The sequence below is a fragment of the Plutella xylostella genome, chromosome 18 (genome assembly GCF_932276165.1).
Source record: "Plutella xylostella chromosome 18, ilPluXylo3.1, whole genome shotgun sequence".
NCBI classification, from domain to species: Eukaryota; Metazoa; Arthropoda; class Insecta; order Lepidoptera; family Plutellidae; genus Plutella; species Plutella xylostella.
This window is the reverse complement of record NC_063998.1, coordinates 5,796,543-5,818,666: the sequence shown is the minus strand read 5'-3', so window position 1 is coordinate 5,818,666 and position 22,124 is coordinate 5,796,543.

Below are 22,124 nucleotides of genomic sequence, written 5' to 3'. Positions count from 1 at the left end.
AACAACTTGTAACAAACTTGACAACCATAACATTGTAACTGTCTGCCGTATTTTTCTTATAAGCCACATGAACATTACTATTGGTATGAGGCGTTTGTTAAAAAAAAAAAAAGTTCCTTTTTGGAGAAATAGATGGCGTTGTCTGGGGTTGTACCAACTTTCAAACCCTCAGAACACACTCAGATCACAATATGTTATTCTGTGAGGCTAACGAAATGTGAAAGTGACGTACAGTGCCACAAACTTATCTGTTCCGGTGAGAGCTCACGTAAATGTCTTATATTTCTTAATTCTGTAAGATTTTATGTTTGCCAGTGGTGGAAATTCGCCCTTGCGGTATTAATAAACCCATATAATATTTAACAATATATAATTATGAGGTGGTCCTATCGTGGGAGTGGCAGATAGGAAACACAAAACTCAGGGAATACAAAGCACTGTATTTAAAGGTTCTTCAGACACGTAAATAGCAGTTGAGGTAGTCTTTTGCGTATAACTAATAATTCGCGAAGGGGATGCAAGCGAGCGTGATCCAGCCGGGAATAAGGTTTGGCGCCGACTGCCTGACGTGCCTGCGCGGGCTCCGCTGGCCGGTGGCGCGAGCGGGTTTGCGAGGGGGTGAAGAGTGAGCGCGCGGGACGCGGTATGCGCAGAGAAGCTGCGCGAGAAACGGCGAGGCGGCGTGGGACGCTAACATTTTAGGCGCGCGTTTTAATTTCGCGGTAAAACTAAAGATAGTGATGTTACATAATTGATTTTTAGGTAATGAGATATGGATTAATTTAGTTCGCTGTCACCGGAACAGATAAGTTTGTCGCACTATAGGTAGGTAGAATTGTAGTATTATTTTCTCTATGATGTCGATGTCACTGTTGCTTCAGCGTTCAGTGCGATTGTATGTACAGCCGTTCTTTTCAAGTTTTCTCAGTTTCCTTGTGTTTCTCCTGTATTAATTGAGTTGTAGTTGAGCTATCTGCTCCTCCTCCCTTGATACTGCAGAGTTAGTGCACTTGAGATAGTGACTCTTTTGAGATAGTGACTCTTGTGAGATAGTGACTCTTGTGATAGTGACTGATATACTGTAATAATGCCTAAGGACTATGGATCATGGTCCCTTGCCAATCTGAAGATAGAGTTACGAAAACGGAATGCCAAACTAACTGGACGGAAAGCCGTCTTGGTTCAGAGGTAAGTTCACAGAACTATTCACAGAATACTTAGCACTATCCCAAGCCACATGCAGTCTTAGCCTCGGAAGGATGGCTCGCGCTACCACCCGACATTTAATCACAACTAGTGAGTTCTTATTCTGAGTTTAGTACTCTTTGCTCTCTATGTAATTTTTGACAGTTGGTACACTGCGTTTTCACGCCATCTATCGGCTTACCCAAAAGCTCAACTGACAGCTGTCAAGGAAAACGGCTCATTATTTTCGCCATTGTCAGTGTCACTTGTGCGCATCATCTCATCAATAATTTCGTTTGCCTGTTTATATGTAAAAATGGCGGATCTTTTCACTTGACATTGCATTGTGGGCCATTCGTGGCTTGGTCTATAATGCGGCAAGTTACTTGGCGACCCTCCTTGCGGGGTGAAAGAAGTGGCGGGGGCGAGGTAGCACGACATGCTACACACGTAGAAAAGTGTGCCCGGATTAATCTCGCGATAGCTTGTAACTATTTCTGACGTAAGTAAAATTTTATTCTATGACTGTTCCCGTAAATGTCATATTTAGCTTAAAATTTATAGTTTGACAGCATTAAAATTTGGATGTTTACAGTGAAACTATAAAGTCCTGAAATTAATGTTTGAGGAACTAAAATTTTCAGGAGCCTGGCACCATTAAAAAAGAAACATAAAAGTCATAACAACCCAAGTAACATTTTTGGTTTTAGAAAGGTTTTGAAAAGGTTCTAGAACCTTTGTATGGAAATCTACTCGTGGGTCTTAGAAGGCTCAATAACGTTATATTAACCTTATATTAACCTCCTGAGTGCAAAAAGGGCCCACGTTTTAGAACCTTTCTGAGAGCTACAGCAAAACCTATAGCTCAAACCCAGAACCTTTTGATCTAATTACACAGAACCTAAATTTAACCTTCACAACCTTAATTTAACGTTAACATAACCTTGGAAGACAGCTTTTAAGTTCTAAATTAGTCCTGGAAGTAACTCTACTATAACTTGATACATATTTGATGGATATTTGTAATGCCTTTCCAGGACTCTCGGGTTTGAAAATGTTTCTGTGTAAGATTTTATAATAATTATATAAATGGCGCCATTACCTGACACTTTCCAAGATTCAAAATGGCTAACTTGTAAGTGTTGTATTAATAAAAAATACAGTAAGTAGTTAGGCTGAAGTCAGGAAATATGAAATACTTGTGCGACTAGCACTTTATCGTGATACTTTAGGATAATAGTTCTGTATACGTGACGGGCCTTTTGTAAATAATAGATTTGAAGATATTTTAATTAAAAAAAAATAGATAAAATTTTATGTTTGGTGTAAAGTTATATTAGAAATAAAAGTACTGTCAATATTAAAAAAAAACAATTTGGAATAGTATAGCACACGCTACTGAATTTTCCCCTAATTAATTAAAATGTATTTTTTTGCTAAGTATTTTTTTTATTTCAGTGAAAAAATATGGCGGCCGTTATAAAATTACTAAAAAGCATTAAACATATTTTAAGGATGCCTCTAAAGCTTTAAAATATTCTTGAAAGACTTAAATCATGCCTTAGCTCATAGCCAGTGCTTAATGCTTTTGGTTTTCACCAAGTAGTCTTACTTTGTTTGCCTAGACAACTGTCATCAGCCTAAAGGTTTGAGATAGGTTTTAAAAATTACTTATAAGTGATTTCAACATTCCATAACTTTATGGTTGTATCGAGGTTAAAAATTTAACCTTAAGCTCTCACTTTAGCATAGATGCTACATTTTCTAGAACTTTATCAGGAGTCTACGACAACTATAAGATCCTAGAACTATATGCTCTTGAAATACAAGTTAAAATAACGTTAATTTAAACTCTTATCAGCAGCTCCAAGGTTGTATTAATAAACAATTGATTTTAGGACTTATTAATCATTCTCAAGTACTCAATATGACCAGATAGCAAAGCATTAACCTTTTCACAACCCTTATAAAACCTAAAGGCATTTCTTACAACCTAAGCTCGAATGAAATGTTACTTGGGAATTGTTTATGTCAATAGGCGGTTGGCTGTTTTTTTGAATTTTCTTATTAATTATAAGGATAATCTAAATAAAAGCAACAATTTACGCTTGGTTGCAATTATGAAGATGAAGAAAAATATTCGTAGTCAAGCTAGTGAAGTTATTTATCGAGTTTTAATACAATGTTTAGCTGAACATCAAGCTGGACACATTTTGTCGATGTTGGAGGATGTTTACGCTCGTACAGCTTCTATGACGGGTATGTAGCATTGTACAAATTGTAATAACTCATTTTTTATTAGTACCAACGCTTCATTTATCGATAAACCTAGGTTTAGAGCCCAAGTCGTACATTGTTTACATACCACTGATTGTAGGTTTCATCTGGTTTCAGTTGAGTCAAACCTTAACATTTTGATACTTGAAGATATATGTTTGTTTACTTACTAAATTCACATTGTGTGAATTTGGGGGGCATTGTGTAACTGAAAAAGATTTTCTTATTTTATTTTATAGTTATATCGGACCAGCGTGCCAAAGAGGGCAAAATATGGAATATTTCTAACTCCTGGAAGAAACAGAACTGGCCGTCCAAAAAGAGAAGTTGATGTCTTTACTATGTGTGCCCTTCGTCAACAGATCCAGTTTTTTTATACAGTTGTAATAACGTTATCTAAATAAATTTTTATTGGTTTCACTATTAGCCTTCATATTAACACCATCTAGCTTGTATAAGAGCTTTTTTGTGGATAGTAAGTTGTTTTTAAAATACATAAATAGGTAGGAAGTTAACAAGCAAAATTTCAAGTATCAAAGTCAGTTATGTTTCGCTATATAGGGTTGCTACAAGAAAGATAGCAGTGCCCTCATTTAATTTCAGGACTTTATAGTTTCACTGTACCTTCAGAATATCTACCAATTTGAATTTATTTATGTAAAAGTGTTTTATTTTATATATCAATTTCCATGTCACTTTCATGTTCACTCTCTGTTTGAACTTGTTCATCGTCGTCGTCATCCTCATCTTCATCATCGTTTTCATTAACTTCAATTATAAATCTAAGACAAAAACCAATTTATGTTTCATTTACAATAAATTATAAATAAACAATAACATACCTGTCCAATACATCGTCAAATACTCTATCAGATTTATAATATTCGTCTTAATTTTTTATGACATGTTCGTCACAATTTCTCCACTTTTTAGGCGAATAATTAGAGAAAAGCAACTCTAAGTCTTTTATCTCTTTATCTAAGTTAGAGTCAATCGACGTTCTTGCGAGCTCGCCTTTCACGTACCGCCACACAAGTTCAATAGGATTTAATTCCGGGTGGTATGGGGGTAGGCGAAGCACGATATGACCATTTTCTTTCAAAATTTCATCAATTTTGTAATTTTTCTCTGTGTGTCATTAATTACTTTCATTAAATCACATAAATTTTGGTTGCTTTCCTAGTTACAAGAACTGACAACTGACGCACTGTCATATGGACTCTTCGTCTTTGTTGTTAACTTTTTCGTATCTGACTGCGCAGTACCAACCTTTAGCCGCGTAGCATGACTGATCCGGTACGCTGTTCTACAAGAAGCCCCTATATTGAGACATTATACGATTTGTTGTTTTTAACGTTATTTTGTTGACGAATTATAGATACCTAATAATAATATAATGATAATATTAAAAAGGCCTCAACACTCATCCTAAGACTAATGGTCTCAGGATCAATGATCTCATGTGGGTCGCACTCAAATTATGACAGACTATATAAGACATGTGGCCGCCTCGGCTGCGCGGCCGAGACTGCCGTAACAATGACATGCAGTGCACGCGTTGCCCTTCCCCGCTACCCTCCCGCTACCCGCTGTCGTCTTGGGTACCTCGTCCCCTCCGCGTCTTTCACCCCGCAAGGAAGGTCGCCAAGCAACTTGCCAATCTATAGAATTCCCATCGCGATAAAGCTTATAGTCCGAGTTCTTCACAGGATATTTCAGAACTCCTTTACTCTCCCATTTGTTGGGGACGACGCATAGTTTGTATTTCCCATCTTCAAACGTTTTTACTATTTTAAACGACATCGCATCGCATGTGTAATCTGAAAAAATAGACAATTAGTAAGATAATGTATTATTCCGTAGACTATATATAATTATTATTACTATGTATAATTGCAGTTTGCACACGCCATTAGTACCTATTTAATCAATGGAAACGGTTTTTATTATTTGTCAGAGGAACCCCATTATGAACCCCGTTATGCTGCATAAAGTAGTTGCTGAAATACGATATACCTCAATAATAATTAGAACTGCGTACCCCAAAACCTTGTAAAAACTAAAAGTGTAAATGAAAGTATTCTATGCAGAACATAAGCAGCTTGTGGCTGATTATTAGAATTATTTACAGCAAATAGAATCACAGTATATTTTTTCAACGACTTAAGCTGAAACCTTTAAGGACGCCATAACTAACCTATAAAAATAATTTTGAATCAAATTTTAAATCGAATATTCTGCAAAACTACACATTTATTTCAAATATTACCTATTTTTCAACTTAAAATACGTTCGTAAAAGGTTATTTCATATGATTACAAGTAAAATTTTACAAAACGCTTTTTCACTCGAAATTTATTTACACATTTTTTTCAATATATTTAAATACTTCTAAGGGCGCATCAATTATTTGTTATAAATTAGTATAAACTACACGATAAAGTTGCACTCGCAATCAGAATCTGAACTTATTATTATATTCACTGGTTCAACTTACCGTAACTCCAAACACAATATTTTATTCAAAATGGATGCACTGTTAAATAATATCAACTTCTTTCTTTTTCTTGTTATGACGTGACGTCTTTGTAAATATTTGAAAAATAATAAATATTTTCATATGGAAAGCTGCAAAAAAAGTTGTAATTGGATACCGCGTACGTCAAAAGCTGCACAAGGGCTGGATATGATAATCTTAAGCAGAATGAAACGTTTAGGAAGAGTTTATTGCAGCTTTAATTAAGCCTTTTTTAACGTAAACCACAGCCAATTTTCAGCCATTATAATACCAAAGGCTGGTTAATTTGGGGCCCTTTTTGGCTGAAACAGAGCCACTACAGCTATAATACAGCCAATTTAAATACTATATTGCAGCATTGGTATTCTTATACAGCACTTGTTCAGCGCTTAAGCAGCAATTTTGTGCTACCTGGGACTGGACTTGGTTATTATACAGAGTTTGATGACACGGTTAGTCATACACCGATACTGATGCTGATACTGGTTCTGATACTGATACTGATATGCAATTATATGTTCTGTCTATAGTTCTGGTCAACGTTCTATGAAAGTTCAGATGTATGGGTAGGTTCATTACTTATAAATTAGCTCAACCTTTCCAATTACAACGGGCACTGACTTTGCCACTGACTCTGACTGTGACTCTGACTGTGACTCTGACTGTGACTGACTGTGACTCTTACTGTGACTCTGACTCTGACTCTGACTCTGACTCTGACTCTGACTCTGACTCTGACTCTGACTCTGACTCTGACTCTGACTCTGACTCTGACTCTGACTCTGACTCTGACTCTGACTCTGACTCTGACTCTGACTCTGACTCTGACTCTGACTCTGACTCTGACTCTGACTCTGACTCTGACTCTGACTCTGACTCTGAACAAGTATAGTAGTACCCATTCATCGGAATCGGAACCTTTTAGGCTATAAATAAAGCGATTAAGATATAGTTAGCCTTGTGTTCCTATATACCACGAAAGCCCACTTGTTTCCAACCGTTTAATGCAGTTTTCGGACGTTGGAAATCTACTGTTGTCCATGCGTAAACGAAAATCAATGTTAAAAAATATATATTCTAAAATATAAACTCTAATACACAATTGTTGTAAGTAAAACTTTTCTTGTTTAATTTGGTCCTACACGACCTTTAAACACAATATATGCCATTTATTACAATGAAGTCTAATACCGGCACCAATACCGGAATCCCGGTATTGAGTTGTAAATTTAAAAATTTATCCGGAATTGTATGCCCCAATCTGCATACCTTGCACAAAGGTCTTCTTATCTTATCTTATAATTACATAATATTTCAGTTACATCCCCATTGGGCCTCAAATATTCATTTCATTTATTCACACTAAAACACAGCCAACATCATGTGCATCACATGTACCTACATGTGTTGCACATATTCTATCTATCCTTCTTCAAGCCTAATACATAGTACGTAAGCACCAGTTTGCACATCCGTTCTCTAGTTAGGTAAGTAAGTACTCAACATTTAACATGAAAATTGTTAATCTTTAATTTTAATTGAGACTTAGGTACACTTTTGCTTCAACACTCAACACTCACACTACTTAAACTTCTGACTTATACAATATTCTTCTGATATAACATCTGTATGTTAAGGAAACATAAAGAGGATTACCGTCTATCTGTCTATTGAATTCTTCTTACATTGGTGACGTACGTACGTACCCATGTATATCTAAATATAATTCTGTTCTTACGTAGGTACTTTACTTTATGAGTACCAATACCACATGCTAGTTAAGGTCATGTGCATTATATGTATACAATTATACATTGTATACCACACATAATTGGATTCTAAAAATGATAAAAATCTAAGAATATTGCAGATCTCAATGAAAGGGATGTGTTTATATACTACTTAGTTATCCATACTATTTACCTATGGCAAACTTGTTTTTATAACTATTTTGGATTCAAAATAACGTGAATCTGAATTTTATCTTTGATGACTGATTTAAGTCTGTGGTGGTCTATGTCTTATATCTAACGTTCCTCTATATCAGTACTGTTATAAGTTTATAACCATGGATTTAAGACCACGTTTCGTAAAGTAAAACTCTAAATTAATAATTGATCTACTGTACCATCATGATATTTATCACTAAGATTTTAGTTACTTTGTAGGTATTCCACATTGTCAATGAGTAGTCTAGATTAACTTCTTAACTAGATCTGAATTCTTATTTCTTAATAGCATTGCTTTTGCTGCAACTGGGCTATTTTACGTGCTATTACTAGAATGTTATAACATTAATCATAGCAGAACTTTCATAAAAATGGCCAATTTTACGACAGATTTGAATATTAGCTAAATAACTCATTTTAAAAATATGGTGAATACCACATACCACAATGCAACGTTCTGAATGACTGACTTAACTTGATCTCTCTGTATAGGCAACTTACTGTTACTGATAGGTCATAACATGCAACCATGCAAGTGTTGTCGCGCTACTTTATTACTTGTTTTATAATTCTAATGTGATATAATTCTAACAGCTGTAACGACACTAATCAACTTCATCTCACATACTGTTTCAACTTTGATGAAACTGAAACTACTTATTTTCGTCTCGGACTCATTGACTAAAACTTCTGAGATCACTCGTGATCCTTTAAATTATATGATTACTATAAACATTCTATAAGGTATATATCTTGTTTACGTTGGCACGTGATTGTGTGCCCCAACTTGGTACTTATATGCAAAGAAAAAGAATAGTCTTAGTTAACCCAGTATTCATATATCTAATTTCATCTGAGTATATCAATTTTACAGTTTGTTTTCCTTTACCTTCAGAAACTTTAGGTTGAAGTTACAGTACTTAAGCAACTATACAGACTTATGTTACGTTTGGTCTGCTTGAGAAGAAAATCGCAAGAATTTATCTGAAATTTTACATTGCTAAGATATATGTAAGTATAAGTAAGTATACTCAGTAAGAGAACGAGTTTCAATACAATGACAATTCAAACACTCTTAACAGTATTGGGCACAATGTGAATCATATTCATTTTTAAGAGGAGATTCATTCTCCGATATTGGCCACCCTGCTTGGGTATTAATAACCAAAAACGTTCTTTGATTTATAAGCTAAGTACTTTAAATTCTGATCCTTTTCTGAGTCGCTCCTTGGTTAAGGCCATTCACTTGTAACTAAAGTTTAACGCTTACTGAAATCTAAACATTTTAAAGTTCACATTGAACTAAAGTAAGACATACATTTAACTGCTAAATAACTTGAAGCTTTATTATATTATAAAGCAGAATTAATTAAAATAACTTCAGAGAACAATATATACATGGGTATAATCTTCATTAACTGACAACTTCACTATTCATATTCGGTACAATTTTTTGAATTTAATTACTTGACTCCATGTCAAGAGATTAATCTTGACCGTCTAAGAAGTTCAGTGGAAATCCCGTATGTGCACGTGCAACGCGGACTGCGCCGTGGCGGCCGAACTCAGATACTTAGTACAAGTTCTACCAACTTTCACGATATCTAATTCTAATATCCTCGAATTATCAATCCGAAGAGAACTACAAAATGTTTGGTAATAGGCAAACTGTTCCTTTCGAACATCTGGTATAGGTATATTCTTTAGCTCATAGCTTTTCAACTGGTTATTCTAAATTTCAAGGAGTAGCTACCCACAAGCAAGAGCATCACCTGAGTTTTGTACTACTTATCATCAAATCAAAAAATATTTTCTGGGAAATCCTTCATTAAACTGAAACATATTCAATAGGCAATAAAAAACAAATTTCTTTGCAAATTATTTAGACTGCAACAATGTAACATAACAAAGAAACGGGCGGTGGCGCCAGCGCGGGCGCCTGTTGTCTACTCGCCTCGTACTGTGACTTGAACCTTTACAAGTTTCATTTCATTATAAAATTGTAGAATTTGTGCTTCATTTATCAAGGATAGCATTAACTATGTAATATCTTTGCAGTCCAATAACTTGTGAGCAACCACTTGATTATCCCGATGGCGTCTAATTCAATCACTAAATATCTGAATCTGCACCATAATAAGTGCCAGGAATAAATTACTCACACACGCTATGATATATTACTAAAAAATTCACTAAATAGGTATATCTATAATACTCAGGGAAAAATATATGCTGAGTGAACAGATTGTAGACTACAATACTCATTATCTAAAAGTCACATTTCGGTGAACGGACTGTACTATCACATTATTTCAGTATGATAACTAATAAATTCAAATCTGACTTCGCTCATTTGCAGGTCTAAATTTGATCAATTGCTAACTGCAAATTGACATACTGCAAAATTCCAATCATAATCCTCTCAAATATCGTATGCCATCCACTGGAAGGATCTTGTCACTATAATGTTACGCTACTCTAAAAGCGACTCTAATGCATGTATCATTTAAACTCTCAAAGGTTTACTTCAATTTATAGGTACTTGTAATTTCATCAAATACTCAATAAGGAATGCTTAAATCAGTCAAATACTATTGACTACTAATATAACAGTTACACCAAACTAATTTACTTGTATCTTAATCTTTATGTGTATATTTTCATTAAAACCTTTCACGAGTCTCAAGAATAGTCCCCAATTTCTCTCAAACAACTAAAGTATTCACTGGTGAACGTTTATCATGATATATCAAAATAACTTTTCTTGTATTTTGCAAAACCCTTTTGCAGGGAAAAATAAATTACACGTAAGTCAAACAAAGCTGTAACACTGCACTCAGATCCCAGCATCTCCACCATGTCGCGTATTCATTTAACTATTTATATGAGTAAACGCGAATATCTGAACTGTTAATAATTAATAACCGTGATTAGTACAAACATACTAATCACGGTGACGAACTGAATATGATATATCATAAACAAATTAGTTACTTAGTATCACGCACACGTGATGCCCGATCAGTCTAATAACCTGATCGTCTGAATGTCAAGGATAATCCTGATGTTCTTAGGGGTTTCACCCCAGTGGCCTCCAACCTCCCCTATAGCCACCCCGTGCCTCGCTAGCAGGGTTGTTCCCTGGGACTGATCACATGGGATTGTTTCCCTAGCTTCTTACACTGATCACATGGGATTGATTCCCTAGCTTCTTACACTGATCACATGGGATTGTTTCCCCTGGCGCACTGAATATCTAATCTATCTATTATCACACGGTACGGGTACGGTATGTACCTCGTACCTCCTTTAAACCTTACATTATTAGCTCCTTAGTTTCCTTACTCATTATAAACACAATTGGTACATCAAGAAATCAAGTGTAGGTATAACTTATCAATCATAAACGAGATATAAAAGGTAAGTAGAAAGGTCACTTAGCTGCACACTTGCAGTAACTGGCTGTTGTCTGAACCGGGCCATCACGCCCGCCTCGGCTCCCCGAGCCTGGGCGCCTCGGCTCCGCTCCGCGGGGTCCTCTCGCACCCACGACACTGATAACTCCCTCACTCTCCGTCTGCTCACCGCGGCTGCTCACCAAAAGTGAAAAGCGCTGCCGCGCTGCTCGTTTACGTGGATAAAATTAGTCTACCCTCAACTCGCCGATATTAATATTAAGGCTCGTCTACACTCAGAATAATTATCTTGATTATTCTGTGAGTCGAAATCGGTACAACTCCCGATAATTCGGGACAATTGTGTTACACTAATTAATCGGCATTATTAATTCTCACCCCGTACACCTACCGAGGTTATTTCCCTCCAGGGGCCTCAGGATCAAAATCAGGACAGCTAGGACCGCTTCACGGTCATTGTAGATCCCCCAGGTGACCAGGCACTCCTTCAGAGGCCGGCGCCAAGCTGAGCTAGTCTAAAACCGCTTCCCGGTACATATTAATTGAGAGTTATTAGGTAGGTACCAGCCCTAAGCACTAGGGACGTTAGTCATAAGGGTAAGTATCACATAACAATATAGCACACAACCCCTGCTCTCGGGGGAGGCCAGGCAGGTCGATTCGCCCAGGGGTCGCTCCCCGGTGATCCAGACCAGCTCCTGCTGAGCTGCTACATTACATACTTACAAAACATAATAAGTAGGTACTTAATAAATTTCTTCGTCGAAAATATTTAATTTGATTTGATTATTCGTTTCATCAGCGCACAAAACTTATTGACAAAATTAAACACTCATACTCATATTTAAAGCTTCTGAAATAATTCAAATGTATAAAATGTAATCCTATGAAACAGCCCAGTCCACTAAAATGAATAGCTGAAGTTAAATCTGATAATAGGCTTAGGTGGTTGCTTGGAACTGTGGCCACTGCCGCCATCAAGTTGAATAAAGTTGAAATGTATTACCTACTGATAGAGCTATAGAATGTATAATAAAAAATGGTGAAGGAAAAACCACACCACAAATAATTAGTAGTTAGTTAGTATAATTAGTTAGTATATAACTATTCAACTGAACTATGCTCAAGTTTAAAGCGATAAAAAAATTGGTACGTTATGATGTTGAAGATAATTAATATAAGTACTTAATATATTTTTACAAAAGCTTTCACTTTTAACAGAATACTCAGGAGTACCTCCATAGTGCACTATGCCGATAAAATGTAAGGAGCTTACAAAGACTGACTTCAGCAAAAACCTAGTTATTTCTAGTTCCAGTAATAGTCTTTAAACTTCAACGAAGACACTTTAAATAGTAATCATTTTTCTTTCTCCAAGAAAATGCAAACGAAGTTGGAAAGTTAGTTTTCATTAAAACGTTAAGCAAAGTTGAGACTTGGGGCAGGAAATTGAGCAATTTTGGGAATTAAGTGGCGTGCGAAAGATCGCCCAAGCAGTTGTTTTCCCTTTACGCCAATAATGACTCTATTCCAAAGATAAAGAAGAATGAATCTTGAGACAACCGAGGTTTCCTAAAATATTTTGAATACCTACCCATAATGGAACGCAAAATAATACTCTTATTAAGCAAAATGCCAATTCACTGAAATTTACAAACAATGATAAGTTGACTCTCGAACAAGATAAACAAACCGACATGAAAATGAAATAAAGCCTAAAATAAACTATTTACACAATAAAACAATGAAAAGCGGCTTGACGGAAATTAAAAGCACTTGAGATCAATGGAACGGACCCTTGTCAGTGGAACTTTCAACAATGTCGGCTAACCCGGATCACAAACGGTTTTTGTGAAACTGCCCTGGAGCGACCCAGTGAGTGTAAATTAACAGAAAATTATTGTGTTACCTTATTACTCGGTATTGCTTTTACTCCAGCAGTAATTTACCGCAAACCACGCTGGATATACTCAACTCAAGGCCATTTTATGCTGAAACTTTGCACCGTATATCTTTATCTCTGCGTTTGGTTTCAGGAGTTTCAGCTTATAAAAGTAACTTTGTAGTTACATGGAAATCCTCTTCGTTAAGACAGTCCGCGGTAAGAATTAAAACATAACTTGAACTACCGACATAATACTTTTGGTTTTTGTCTAACTTACTTAGGTACTTTTAATGCATAACAAAAGATTTTTAATTGCTGAAAAATTCATAAAGAATTGATCTGAAACTCATGTCAATGATTTTATTCAGACTCAAATTTAAACGAAATATACATTCAAATAATATCATACAACATCAACAATCGTAAAATCTCCGTGAGCGCTTCTTGATCTTGGTACCGAAGGCTTTATCTCCCCAATAGTCGGTACGAGTCATAGGAATATGATCGTTGTTCAGTCGAACAGAAGCAGAAATTCCCTTGCCAAGTTTAAACGATTGTACAGCTACAAAATTTCGTTAAAATTCAACATCGTTGAAGCGAAATACTTCCAAAACAGAATCGCTCCCACACTGGACTGAATTCCTTGCGTGTGTTCCCGCTTGGATATGCTTATGACTTTAATTATTCCGTGTAGCGAGGGTATGGAAGCTGTGGGATTATTTTGTTAAATGAGGCGTTATATTTTAGAGGATGTCGGCTTTTATGGATGTTAGTATTACTAGCTAAAGCCTGCAGAATTGTACAGTAAATAGTGTTTGAAAATAGAATACATTTTTAGTAAAAAATAGACATTGTATATTTCTTAAATTAACAAATAAGACACTTTTTCGTATTTCTCATTTAAATTATAAAACCAAAAGCCAAGAATTTCAAAGAATATTATGGATAGCATCAAGAGGTTGACAACATTTTCAGGAAGTACTACTTACTTTTGAAGAGAAATACCAAATGGTTACAGAAGTGAAGGTTATACGATAATATAGGTACATAAATAGGCAGACAAGTCGAGTGGAAGTCGTTAAAACTTTTCGGACGTATAACAAAACCCGACGACACAAGACTTTTTGCGCACAACTTTTTAAAAGAAGTTATCGGCTTTGTACACAGATTGTTCTACTGATAGTTTTACTTGTTTTCTGAACTATGTTTTTTGGAAAGTATCATTCAGCAGATATATTATCATTATACTTATAACATTAGGAGATTTACAAGGACATAACGTATTTCTGCATTGCGATTCTATAAATCTCATTGTCAAAACTCGATTCTGAATCCGGAGTGAGTTTTGTAATTGGCATTCTGTAATTTCCACAATTTCGAGATTTTGACAAATAATGTATGAGATGACATACGTGAAGTAAAAGGTGAAGGGAGAATGAAGATCGAAGTGAGATGCGAAGTGAATTCTTATCTTACACAATCGCAAAGCTGGAAAAGAGAAAGGAATATTAGTGTTAGTATCTCGTTAGAATTTATTGGTACACAAACACAAATATCCATATTTTTTAGCTAAAATCAAAAAATCATATCATATTTGAAAATGGCAGATACATTTATACGCCTGTGAAAATATTTCCACTTAATGCGGAGTGGAAATGATTTCAAAGGGGAAAAACTACGGTTGATCCTTTCAATTACTTAAACTAATTAATCGGTTGTTTTCCTGAATCGTAACATCAGCATACTTTTTGCTTAATGAAGCGAGCAATAAAGTAGTAACACCGAGGGTTGCTACTGCCATATGCAGTAAAAAATATATTAATGAAACATTTTACTGAAATCCGGAATCTATCTTTATACACTTTTATGTCGTGACGAATACTCCACTTTTTGTATAGTGATCACATCGAATTTAACGAATATCATGTCAGTCAGCATCAGCACCTTAAAAGCAAACAAAATAATATGTATACTTATGAGCAAATAATATTGCGTCTGTAGGTATTTACTCGTACCACAAAGTTCATATAATATTAAGTATAGAGATGGTTACCTAAAATCTGGAGCAGAAAGCTTACATAATTCTGTTACAGAGCAACAAGACAACAATAAGTTCGTATTATTATTGCCTCGACCCAAAAGCGTGTGCCAACCCTGCCTTAAGAATCTGCAATCTTCTAATGGGCCGGTCTGCTCAAGTGCGCCTAAATTATTGTTGGCCCCATAGTGTTTTTCCACCAGTTGAACATAAAATTCACTGCCCAGTTTTTCATAAAAATAAGTTTTTGAATTTTATATTTGCGAACTAAACTTAGCTATCTAAATGTAGTACTTACTCTTATATTCTTTTTTTATCACCTGTTTTACAGTTGATAGGCACGTTTCGTTAAATTCACGTTAAAACGCAAGAAAAAAAATTATGAATGCAATTATGTACCTATTTAGGTAAGCTAGTAATATGATCTCACTTCGACACGGAATGTCCTATTGCAATGTATTTTAGGTAATAGATAATATTTTCATACTTAGTGTCGCATGTACATTTCAAATGTCCTAATAATCATAAACCTTTTATTTTACACTATAATTCAGAAATATTGCTTTAATTGAAAAGCCTTTATGTATTACAGTTACACTGACCGCGATGTATAGGAAAGTTTCATAAAAGTTTTGTTATTCAACGGCAGTTGTAGCAATAATATTCATTCTATTCGCACTGTTGTAATTTGTTGTACAAAAAGTTTTAATACCTTTCCACATAACACTCGTACAAACTTTGCTAGGTAAATTCCTGGAGGTGTACCGACTTGGTTGCTGCGGTCTCTACGGTTGGTGCAAGATAGCAAATATTTAACTTAAAACACTATAACTACCTATGATTCTTTCTACCAGAGAAATTATTGATTGTAACAGGGTTTATATTATAACATAACATAACTAAAAATACAATAACATAAGTTCTTCAAATTATTACTAATTCGGCGTCAACCACGTTAGAACGGTGTCAACTAAAGTTTTTTTTTATGTAAATGTATTTCAGTACGGTTGTTCTATGTAAATCGTGAGTGTCGACGGAGCCGCCAGTTATGTTAGTTTTTATGTAAAATGTAAATCCCAATTCATATGACACGACACGAATCATGCATATTTTGTAAACATGAGTTGTTTTTGTGTTAGAATAGAACTTCAGACAATGGGATTGTTTTAAAAGACACCTAACACTTATAGTACCTACCTACCTATGGCTCTTAATTCTAGCATTATAATTCACAAGAATTAGTGCCAATTACTTCATAGTCGGTTATCTAACCGACAGGGATTGATTTATAAATTAAACGTCATCTCCATATAAAATTCATGACAGATGTGTCAAAATTCAACCACTACTCCCTGGTTATGCTCTAAACGACTATGGAGAAATTGGCCCTTAGCATTCACAACCGCTTTCAGTTCAACCCTTGCAATGCAGTCTTTCGAAATCCTTTGCGGTCGGTCCTGTGTCCTTTGTTCTATAGCAGGCTGTCATCAACCGTTAGATGTAGGCGACACGGTCAAAAACGACCGCTGGTCGCTTGAGGGGTTACTTTGTTAATTTCACGGGGTATGTCTCCCACTGCCCTTTGCGGACAATGTTTAAATGAGAATTGTGAAGATCAGCTTATTATGTCATGCTTTTAATGAGCTACCGGCCCTTGATTCAGGGATTAGTTGCATGACTCGTTTGATTGGAGCGAAATATTATAAACAGTTTTACATGCAAGCTTAAGTACTTATTTTAAACAACTAAAGATACCTAGGTAAGGTACCTGACTGTAAATAAATAAATGAACCTCACTGTGGCGCACAGCGTTAATTTTAAGTAACTACAAGGTTTCTGTACCATGTAATAATATGCAGGGACATCTCATACACGGCCATCCGACCCCAAACTAAGCAGACCCTAGAATATGAGTAACGGGCAGCTATCTTCACAAATACATAATATCAACATAACCACAAATTTTCGGTCAGGAGTCAAAAATGTAATCAACAAACAGTGTCCAGTATGTAGCCGCAGCGATATAGCTGTCGCGCGCGGTTTCTCGTGATGTATTTACGAGTCACGAGCCATGCCTCCGCTGCCAGTATTAATGAGTTTTGTTGCATTATTCTGACATGAATGTAATTGGTCCCCGTAATTAGGTCATGTAAGCTATTCGTGTAAATTCGTAGTAAGGTTGCGTTTTTGTTGTTGTGAAAAATTTATTTATTATGCAATTAATGCCGTAGTTATTCGTCATAAAATTTAGTAGTATTATTTTCTTTTACATCATATTTTCCGTGAAGTACCTATATATTTTTTTCACTCCATAACATTATTATATATATTATATTATATTATTTAAAATTGGGTCGAATCTGTTGAGATAATTTCTAAAACTACTTCAACAAAAGGTTGGCATCCCCGTAGGTAGAACTTTTATATAGAGAGATTGGAAAGCTCCAATCTCTCTATATAAATAACGGAAATTAAATACTTAATAATCTATAATTTCTTTGTCACACAACACCAGGGCCATAATCACAAACACACGAAAACTATTCGTTCCCTTATGCGAAGGTACGGTTTTGCGGTGCGATGAGGGCCCAAACTTTCAAGTTTGTTCACGCCTAGTTCTGAGTTCTGACCACAATGAACTTATATCACTATCAGACACTCATTGGGCCAACTCCAAACTCGTAATAATGGGGACCTCCGAAATGATAGTTCTATAACTTCCTAAACAATGAAATACATATTATTATGGTGAATAATTACTTAATAATTATGATTAAATATTTATAAAGTTTAAGCTTTTTATGGAGATGGAGAGACGACCTGGACAATTTTAGCACGGATTGGTGTGAGCAGGCCCAAGAAAGGGATAAGTGGAAAGTTCTGGGAGAGACCTTTGCCCAGCAGTAGGACACTAGAGGTTAAGAAAAAAAGCCTTTTATAGGTTTCAATTTATACATCAACTTTAATTCACAATACAGATATGTAGGAATGGATGTACCTACTCAAATATTTACCGCACAGCTAAAAAAGTAAACTTGTGATAGGATAGAGTAGAGACTGAATTAATAAACCAACTTGATGTTACTTGGATCTTATAACTTTTTACAAGTTCAGTTGTTGATAGTATTTTAATTGTCGTGTTCATGATCATCAATATGGACCATCCAAGTTATTACAAAATAGACTCGACAGGAAACACCCACAATACCTGACACAGCTAGCCGGTACGAAATCCTCATTTAGGAACCGTTTCTCGGTTACCAATAATGGCGATGGTTACCAATGTCGGAATGTATTGTATTGCAACCGCATTAGCACCTGTCTTTCCCGTATTATATTACGGTACTTGTAACTATGGCATTACAATATTACGCATTGTGTTTCGATCGCACCTCTGTTTGCAAATGCAGCCTCGTAAAAGTAAATTTTCATTCAATAGTCAATGCTTATGGTGTGACTTTATTGAGTGGCTTAAAAGGCCTTAATAAGATAAGGATCGACTAGTAAATTGTATGGTGCTATGAGTTGTGAATGAAGATAAAGATTATTGTGCGTTTAATATTATGTGTATTATATTTGAGATAAGTACTTTTACTTAATAAAATAGAGTATTTCAGAGACATCCCGTTGACCTCTCTACTCCTCCCCTAAGGTTATATATTTGTCTCTTTCCCCTGTCACCGAGTTGTTTAGTTCCAGTCGCTCGTATATCTTGTGTAAATATTTACCCCGCGCATGTGCAACTTGTAAAGTGGAACCGGGTTTGAGTTCCGATATTGTTTCTCTGCTAACAAAAGGCTTCTGCTAGAACTGGAAGGTAAACTGCAGATGTCATTGTTTGTTAATAAGTAGAAAGATAACAGTAAGAGACAAAAATACTAACTTATACCGTTGTCACTCATACCATAGCTTTTACTTTGGTGTACGCATGCAAGCAAGTAAAATATCGCATGCGCTCGCTTGTATGTAATTCTTCTTCTGTAATAAAAAAGGAAAAAAAAGACTTTCATGTTTATCAGGAGTCCATAAATGGCTAAAAAGAAGAAATTAAGTCCAAATTATATTTGTAACTATCCAATGCTTCCCGTATCTTAGCATATTTAAAGGAAAAGCTTGAAACTGTGCCGTATAATATTTCAATTAATATACTGTTTGTTGCACCGTATCTGTTTGTTAAGCTCGTCTTAAACTAATCTAAGAACAGACACTTGCAAATGAATGCTCATCATTCTTTGCGACGAAAACCTGTTATACAGCAACGGATAAGGGGAAGTAGTCCTTTCCATTGTCAGAGGAGACTAGAAACCAGCGACTGTTCTTTTAATTAAGGCTATAACTTTGTAAATGTATATATTATATACAGGGATTACTAGATCCGCCAATTTAAAAAGAATAAACTGTTAATTTTGAGATATTTTACTAAGCTGCGCTAATTAGCTGTAGTTACAGCCTTATCTTATGGTGGCGACAAACAGATGGATTAGGGATGCTACCATGTTACCGTGGTGTGAAGTTATTGGCCAGTTTGATTAGCCCCGGCCATGACTGCCCCGCAAGGTGATATAATGTCACTCTAGAAAGCTCCTTTTGTTACATCTAGAACCAATAGTAAAATATCAGCGTACCCAAATAACATTTTTGGTTTTAGAAAGGTTTTGAAAAGGTTCTAGAACCTTTGTATGGAAATCTACTCGTAAGTCTTACAAGGCTCAATAACGTTATATTAACCTTATATTAACCTCCTGAGTGCAAAAAGGGCCCACGTTTAGAACCTTTCTGAGAGCTACAGCAAAACCTATAGCTCAAACCCAGAACCTTTTGATCTCATCATCATCATCAGCCAATAATCATCCACTGCTGGACATAGGCCTCTCCCAAGGAGCGCCACAACACTCGGTCCTCGGCACTCATCCAACCACTACCCGCCACCCGCCTAAGGTCGTCAGTCCAGCGGGCAGGAGGGCGTCCCACGCTGCGTTTGCCTGTTCGTGGTCTCCACTCGAGAACTCGTCTACCCCAACGGTTACCGGTTCTTCGGCAGATATGACCAGCCCACTGCCACTTCAGCTTGCATATTTTGACAGCTATGTCGGTAACCTTAGTCCTCTGACTTATCCATCAGAGAAACCCCAAGCATAGCACCTTACCTTTTGATCTAATTACACAGAACCTAAATATAACCTTCACAACCTTAATTTAACGTTAACATAACCTAGGAAGGCAACTTTTAAGTTCTAAATTAGTCCTGGATGTAACTCTACTATAACTTGAAACATATTTGTAATGCCTTTCCAGGACTCTCTGGTTTTAAAATGTTTCTGTGTAAGATTTTATAATAATTATAATAAATAGCGCCATTACCTGACACTTCCAAGATTCAAAATGGCTAACTTGTAAGTTTTGTATTAATAAAAAATACAGTAAGTAGGTAGTTAGGCTGAAGTCAGGAAATATGAAAACCTTGTGCGACTAGCACTTTATCGTGATACTTTAGGATAATAGTTCTGTATACGTGAAGGGCCTTTCGTAAATAATAGATTTGAAGATATTTTAATTAAAAAAAATAGATAAAATTTTATGTTTGGAGTAAAGTTATATTAGAAATAAAAGTACTGTCTATATAAAAAAACATATATTTGGAATAGTATAGCACACGCTAATGAATTTTCCCCTAATTAATTAAAATGTATCTTTTTGCTAAGTTTTTTTTTTTTTATTTTAGTGAAAAAATATGGCGGCCGTTAGGAAATAACTAAAAAGCATTAAACATATTTTGAGGATGCCTCTAAAGCTTTAAAATATTTTTGATAGACTTAAATCATGCCTTTAGCTCATAGCCAGTGCTTAACGCTTTTGGTTTTCACCAAGTAGTCCTAATTTGTTTGCCTAGACAACTCTCATCAACCTAAAGGTTTAATATAGGTTTTAAAAATTACTTATAAGTGATTTCAACATTCCATAACTTTATGGTTGTATCGAGGTTAAAAATTTAACCTTAAGCTCTCACTTTAGCATAAATGCTGGATTCTCTAGAACTTTATCAGGAGTCTACGACAACTATAAGATCCTAGAACTATAATATGCTCTTGAAATACAAGTTAAAATAACGTTAATTTAACTCTTATCAGCAGCTTCAAGGTTGTATTAATAAACGATTAGGATTAATCATTCTCAAGTACTCAATATGACCAGATAGCAAGGCATTAACCTTTTCACAACCCTTATAAAATGCCTAAAGGCATTTCTTACAACCTAAGCTTGAATGAAATGTTACTTGGGTACATACATTCCATACCATCCCGCAAATAAAGTTTAGAATGACTAGCGAACTGAATCTGTCTCTACATTTCGATAAATTAACAGAACCGGCACAAAAGCACGAATCTAGCTTCGCAGTTCACAGCTCTTTGTTGCGTTCCCTCAAATTATATATCAATTCATAACTTTCCTAATCAAAAGCATTTGCGGAATACAATTATTCGTGATACTACGGAGAGATATAATGAAGACGTGCCTTTACCACAGTGACAGGAAGGCAGGGAAGTTCTTGTTAATTGGTGTTCCTTACTTATGTTGGTAATTGAGTCGCAACCCGCATAAACAATGCGAATAGCTGACGACATAGTTGTATCTACTTATTGCGCACCTCTGATTAGCATACAGTGGACTATTACTCTCAGGAACTAGCTCGGGAAAAGCGAGTGAAGAAGAAGTGCAATATTAAATTGTTCTTGAACGTATTATTAAATTTATTGCACGATATTGTAATCTGAAATAGCGTCACTCGATCTATACCCGAGTGCGCGTTGGTCTATGATTCATAGTACAAAGGTACTTACATGCATACATACACGCT